The 6,459-nt window shown below is 44.6% G+C and overlaps 1 non-coding gene across 1 annotated transcript; it reads left to right on the forward strand.

Annotated features, from left to right (window-relative positions):
* Positions 1-1,844: 1,844 nt before the first annotated feature.
* On the forward strand, positions 1,845-1,952 carry LOC112204615 (U6 spliceosomal RNA). The gene has a single exon (XR_002938291.1). It is a non-coding gene; the product is annotated as a U6 spliceosomal RNA (small nuclear RNA).
* The last annotated feature ends 4,507 nt before the right edge of the window (positions 1,953-6,459 follow it).

Below are 6,459 nucleotides of genomic sequence, written 5' to 3' on the forward strand. Positions count from 1 at the left end.
ACAAGGCAAGGATGCCCGCTTTCACCACTTTTATTTAACATAGCACGGAAAGTCCTAGCCAGATCAATTAGGCAAGACAAAAAAAAAAATGCATCAAATTGCAAAGGAAGAAATAAAATGATTTATGTTCCCAGACAACATGATCTTTTAGGTAGAAAACCACAAATATTCCACCAAAAACATCTGTTAGAACTAATAAACAGATCCAACAAAGCTGCAGGATACAATCTCAACATGCAAAAATCAGTTGCACTTTTATATACTAACAATGAATAATCCAAAAGGAAATTAAGGAAATAATTCCATTAACAGTAACATCAAAAAATATATATATTGAGGAATAACTTAGCCAAGGAGGTAAAAAATGACACACTGAAAACTACTGCCAGTTACAGTGGCTAATGCCTGTAATCCCAGCACTTTGGGAGGCTGAGGCAGGTGGATTGCTTGAGCCCAGAAGTTTGAAACCAGCTGGGCAATTTGGCAAGACCCTGTCTCTACAAAAATAAAAATTAAAAAAAGTAGCCAGACATGGTGGTTTGCGCCTGTAGTCCCAGCTACTCAGGAGGCTGAGGTGGGAGGATCACTTGAGCCTATGAAGTCGAGGCTACAGTGAGCCATGATTACACCACTGCACTCCAGCTGCCTGGGCAACAGAGCAAAACCCAGTCTCAAAAACGAAAAGAAAAGAAAACTACAAAACATTGCCAAAAGAAATTAAAGAAGACACAAATAAATGGAAAGATATACTGTGTTTGTGGGTTAAAAGACTTAATATTGCTAAGACGTTGATATTGGCCAAAGCAGTCTATAGATTTAATACAATTCCTATCAAATCTCAAGGGCATTTTTTGCAGAAATAGAAAAACCTATTCGAAAATTCAGACACCAGGGTTCCTGAATAGCTAAAGCAATCTTGAAAAAGAACAACGTTGAGGTCAGGCGCAGTAGCTCACGCCTGTAATTGCGGTGGCTCATGCCTGTAATTGCAGCACTTTGGGAGGCCAAGGTGGGTGGATAACCTGAGGTCACAAGTATGAGACCAGCCTGCCCAACATGGTGAAAGCCCGTCTCTACTAAAAATACAAAGATTAGCAGGGTGTGGTGGTGCATGCCTGTAATCCCAGCTACTCGGGAGGCTGAGGCAGGAGAATTGCTTGAACCCAGGAGGCGGAGGTTGCAGTGAGCCGAGATTTTGCCACCGCACTCCAGCCTGGATGACAGAGCAAGACTCCATCAAAAAAAAAAAAAGAGAGAGAGAAATAAACAAATAAATCTCGTCTCTACCAAAAATGAAAAAAATAAAATAAAAATAAAAATTAAAAAAGTAGCCGGGCATGATGGTGGGTGCCTGTAATCCCAGCTACTCGGGAGGCTGAGGCAAGAGAATCACTTGAACCTGAAAGGCGGAGGTTGCAGTGAGCCGAGATTGCACCACTGCACTCCAGCCTGAGTGACAGAGTGAGACCTTGTAAAAAAAAAAAAAAAAAAAAAAAGAACAAAGTTGGAAGTCTCACACTTCCTAACTCTAAAAAATTTATTACAAACCCACAGTGATCAAAACAGTATAGTCCAGCCTGGGCAACATGGCAAAACCCTATCTACAAAAGATACAAAAATTAGCCAGGCATGGTGGCGCACACCTGTAGTCTCAGCTACTCAAGAGGCTGAGGAAGGATCATGTGAGCCCAGGAGGTTGAGGCTGCAGTGAGCCAAGATTGTGTCACTGTGTTCCAGCCTGGTCAACAGAGTGAGATGTTGTTTCAAAAAAACAAAAACAAACTGTGTAGTATTGGCATACAGACAGACATATAGACTAATGGAAGGGAATAGAGAGCCCAGAAGTGCTCATTTTGGCAGCACACATACTAAAATTGGAAAGATACAGAGAAGATTAACATGGCCCCTGTGCAAGGATGACAAGCAAAAATAAAAAATTATTTTAAAAAATTAAAAAAATACAGGGTCCAGAAAGAAACTCTCATACATATAGTCCAATAGTTTTTAAATTAGGGTCCCAAGACTAGTCAGTGGAGAAAGGAGTATTTTCAACAAATGATTTCAGGAAAACTGGATATCTGCACGCAAATGAATGAAACTGGACCCTTACACTATATGCAAAATTTAACTCTAAATGAATCCAAGACCTAAATGTAAGACCTAAAATGATAAAACTCTTTTTTTTCTTTTTCTTTCTTACCTTTTTTTTTTTTAGAGATGGGGTCTCACTGTGTTGCCCAGGCTGGTCTTAAATTCCCGGGATCAGGCCATCCTCTCGCCTCAGCCTCCCAGAGTGCTGGGATTACAACTGTGAACCACTGTACCTGGCCTATACAACTCTTAAAAGAAAACATAGGGAAAGCACTTCATGACAATGGATTTGGCAATGATCTCTTGGATATGGCACCAAAAGCACAGACAACAAAAAAAATATCGATAAATTGGACTACATCAAAATTAAAAATTTCTTTTTTTTTTTTTTTTGAGATGGAGTCTCACTCTGTTGCCTAGATTGGAATGCAGTGGTGCAATCTCAGCTTACTGCAACTTCCACCTCCCGGGTTCAAGTGATTCTCCTACCTCAGCCTCCTGAGTAGCTGGGATTACAGGTGTGAGCTACCGCGCCTGGCTAATTTTTTTATTTTTAGTGGAGACGAGGTTTCACCATGTTGACCAGTCTGGTCTTGAACTCCTGAGATCAGGTGATACACCTGCCTTGGCCTCCCAAAATGCTGGCATTACAGGCATGAGCCACCGCGCCTGGCCAGATTTTTTGAAAATATAGTGGACACCATGTAACTAATACAGAAAAATTCTAAAGGAAATAAAGATGCTGAATTTCCAGATTTCTTTATAGGAGATGAAATGAAAAAATCAACATCCTATTACAGTTGCTGGAAAACAGATGATGGGTTTTGTTAGAAGAAAATGCCCTTGAACTTGAACCAAGGTAGTTCTACATAAGCCGCCCCTCTGTATCTGCCTTCAGTACTCAGAATTTATTGCCCTCAAGCTGAAGAATGTTAGGCTGGAGATGACATTTTATTTATTTATTCATTTTGAGATGGAGTCTCACTCTGTCGCCCAGGCTGGAGTGCAATGGCGTGATCTTGACTCATTGCAACCACTGCTTCACAGGTTCAAGAGATTCTCTTGCCTCAGCCTCCCAAGTAGCTGGGATTACAGGTGCCCACCACCACACCTGGCTAATTTTTTGTATTTTTAGTAGAAACAGGGTTTTGCCCTGTTGGCCAGGCTGGTCTCGAACTCCTGACCTCATGATCCACCTGCCTTGGCCTCCCAAAGTGCTGAGATTACAGGCATGAGCCACTGTGCCCAGCTGAGATGACACTTTTGACAGTAAACAGATAAGCAGCTGGATCCTACTCAACCAGAGCTATAACCAAAAAATCTTCCGAACAGTGAATGACATCACAGCAACAACGGCCTTTCTAGGAATTTTCCAATTCTGTGTTTTAGATTTTAGAGGCCCTAGGCAAAATAGTGAAAAAATTATCCTCAGAGAGCACCCCCACCACCATAAGCTCTTCTCCCCCAAAACAAGCTGTGTGTGTCTCCATTTCAGCACGTCATATGGGAGTCTATGCACCTAAGCCTCTCCCGTTCTGTCAGGAAGTAGGTGTTCCTGGTCCCTTCCCTGCTTCTCAAGGTGATAGCCAGCAAATGCCATCACTGAATCTAGACTAACACAAATTGCGTAAAAATATGGCCCTCCTTTGGCCACATACTCACATACTGGCATTTGTATTTTTCTATTATTATTTTTTTTTATTTGTTTATTATTACTTTTTTTTGAGATGGAGTATCACGCTTGTCACCCAGGCTGGAGTGCAGTGGCGTGATCTCAGCTCACTGCAACCTCTACCTCCCGGGCTCAAGCGATTCTCCTGCTTCAGCCTTCCAAGTAGCTGAGATTACAGGCACCCACCACCACGCCCGGTTGATTTTTGTATTTTTAGTAGAAACGAGGTTTCACCCTGTTGGCCAGGCTGGTCTTGAACTCCTGACGTCAGGTGATCTGCCCACTTCGGCCTCCCAAAGTGCTGGGATTACAGGCGTGAGCCACCATGCCTGGCCCATACTGGCATTTTAAAGAACCTTCTCCGGTGTCACTAAGAAACCCTAGAGAAATACAGTTGATCCTTGAACAACACGGGTTTGGATTGCAGGGGTCCACTTACATGCAGATTTTTTTTCAATAAAAGCTGCACTAAGTGTGCCTGCCTCTCTTGCCTCGACTCCCACTCCCTCCACAACTTCTGCCTCTGCCACTGCTGGGACAGCAAGACCAACCCCTCCTCTTCTTCCTCCTCCCCCTCAGCCTACTCAACATGAGGATGATGAGGATAAAGACCTTTACGATGATCCACTTTCACTTCAGGAATAGTAAATACATTTTATCTTCTTTATGATTTTCTCAATAAGCTTTTCTTTTCTCTAGCTTACTTTATTGTATAAATATAGTATAGAATACTTATACTAAACATGGGTAATTGACAGTTCATGTTACAGGTAAGGCTTCTGATCAACAGCAGGCTATCAGTAGGTAAGGTTTTCGGGAGTCAGCACTACAGGGGTTGCCACCTCAGCCCTCACGTTGCTCAAGGGCCAACTGTACTTTTTTTATTTATTTTATTTTTTTAGAGACAGTATCTCGTGCTGTAGCCCAGGCTGGACTGCAGAGGTGCAATCACAGCTCACAGCAGCCTCAACCTCCTGGGCTCAAGCAATCCTCCTGCCTCAGCCTCCTGATTAGCTGGGACCATAGGCGTGCACCACCATGCCCGGCTTTTTTTACTTTTACTTTTGGTGGGGTCTCCCTATGTTGCCCAGGTTGGTCTCAAACTCCTGGGCTCAATCTATCCTTCTGCCTCGGCCTCCCAAAGTGCTGGAATTGTAGATGTGAGCCACCACATTGAGCCCAACTGTATCTCTCTTTTTTTTTTTTTTTGAAACAGAGTCTTGCTTTGTCACCCAGGCTGGAGTGCAGTGGCATGATCTCAGCTCACTGCAACCTCCACCTCCCGGGTTCAAGCAATTCTCCTGCCTCAGCCTCCCAGGTAGCTGGAATTACAGGCGCACACCACCACACCCAGCTAATTTTTGTATTCTTGGTAGAGATAGGGTTTCACCATATTGGCCGGGCTGGTCTTGAACTCCTAACCTCAGGTGATCCACCCGCCTCGGCCTCTCAAAGTGCTGGGATTACGTGCTGGCGTGAGCCACTGAGCCTGCCCCTAACTGCATCTCTATCGGTGGAAATCCCAACATTTGATGGGGATGTGAGTTAGGGACTGGGGGCAGAGATATTTTGCCCTCCTCAAAACTGGGCAGCTGCCTCCTCCACCAGTGTTGAACCCCAGGGCAGTTCTGCTCTGACAAAGACTGGAAGGCTCGACTGAGGGGGAGAGAGAGCTGGAGAAGGGAGAGAGGGCACCTGCTTTTCCATTTTTGGCTGGGATTCAGTTGAAACAGTCTAGCCAGCCAAAGGGGCATTTGCTATTCCAATAGCTCCTTGGAGAATCCCAGACAGAGAGCAGCCCCTTCTAAATACTTGATCTGCCATTCCTGTGTGGGAAGTAGACAGAGAGACTGCTATGTCTGGGAGGAATGCAGTTTCCCTAAGCACATTCTCTGAGCAAAGTTTTCAAGTTTCATAGATTTGCAGTTTCCCCACATTGCAGGAACAAAGTGGTGGTGGCCCTGTCATATTCTTGATCAATGGGCAGAATAATGGGGCAGTTCCTGCTGGCCTGTGTGGATTGTTAGTACGTGCATGGCACCCAGTGGTTCTTTCTCTGTCTCTCCTTCCTTCCTTCCTTCCATCCTTTCCCTCCCTCCCTCCCTCCCTTCCTTCCTTCCTGCCTGCCTGTCTGCCTCTCTCTCTCTCTCTTTCTTTCTTTCTTTCTTTTTCAGAGACAGGGCAGGCCTGGTGCCACGCACTTGTAGTTCTAGCTAATCAGGAGGTTGAGGCAGGAGGATTGCTTGAGTCTGGGAGTTCAAGGCTGCAGTGAGCAATAATTGAGCGACTGCACTCCAGCCTGGATGACAGTGGAGAAACCTGATAAACACTACCCCACGCGGAGGATCGAGGACAGCATCAGCAGTGAGAACTCATGCTCATAGTACACGGAACAACACTTTCCCTTCCTCTCAAAAACCTCAAACCCAATTGAATCATGAGAAAAACAGGCAAATCTTAATAAAGCAGCATTCTACAAACACATGAGCAACACTCCTGAAAACCAGCAAAGATTGGAGCCAGGCACGGTGGCTTGTTCCTGTAATCCCATCTACTCGGGAGGCTGAGGCAGGAAAATCACCTGAACTTGGGAGGCAGAGGTTGCAGTGAGCCGAGATCCTGCCGCTGCACTTCATCCTGGGTGATAGACTGAGACTCTATCAAAAAGAAGAAAGAAGAAAAGAAAAGAAAAAAAA

The sequence above is a fragment of the Pan troglodytes genome, chromosome 8 (assembly GCF_028858775.2).
Source record: "Pan troglodytes isolate AG18354 chromosome 8, NHGRI_mPanTro3-v2.0_pri, whole genome shotgun sequence".
In the NCBI taxonomy this organism is placed as follows: Eukaryota; Metazoa; Chordata; class Mammalia; order Primates; family Hominidae; genus Pan; species Pan troglodytes.